We start from the raw sequence: 363 nt of genomic DNA on the forward strand, positions 1-363 counted from the left end.
CAAATAGTTGTATCTCGGCCAAATATTGTCCCATCCTAACAAACCATACATCAATGGAAAGCTTACTTATTCAACTTTCAGATGATATAGGGTTGGGTATCGATAGGGTTTTTTACGATACAGGTGCCAAATCGATACTTTTAAAATGGTACCAGTGCCTGAACCGATACTTTAAAAAAAGAGCCACACAATAAACAATGGATAACATTAAAGAATATTAAAAATAAATATACATAGCATTCACATGCTCCTCGGATGCTCTCATTTCCCGAGTTGTGCTTCCCTTACTCTAAGGCTAATAAATGTATTTCACGATCTGGGTCATTATTTAATACAAAACCACACATAATGTATCTCTGTCAA

This window comes from Sinocyclocheilus anshuiensis, unplaced genomic scaffold, assembly GCF_001515605.1.
Source record: "Sinocyclocheilus anshuiensis isolate Anshui unplaced genomic scaffold, SAMN03320099.WGS_v1.1 scaffold1973, whole genome shotgun sequence".
Taxonomy (NCBI): Eukaryota; Metazoa; Chordata; class Actinopteri; order Cypriniformes; family Cyprinidae; genus Sinocyclocheilus; species Sinocyclocheilus anshuiensis.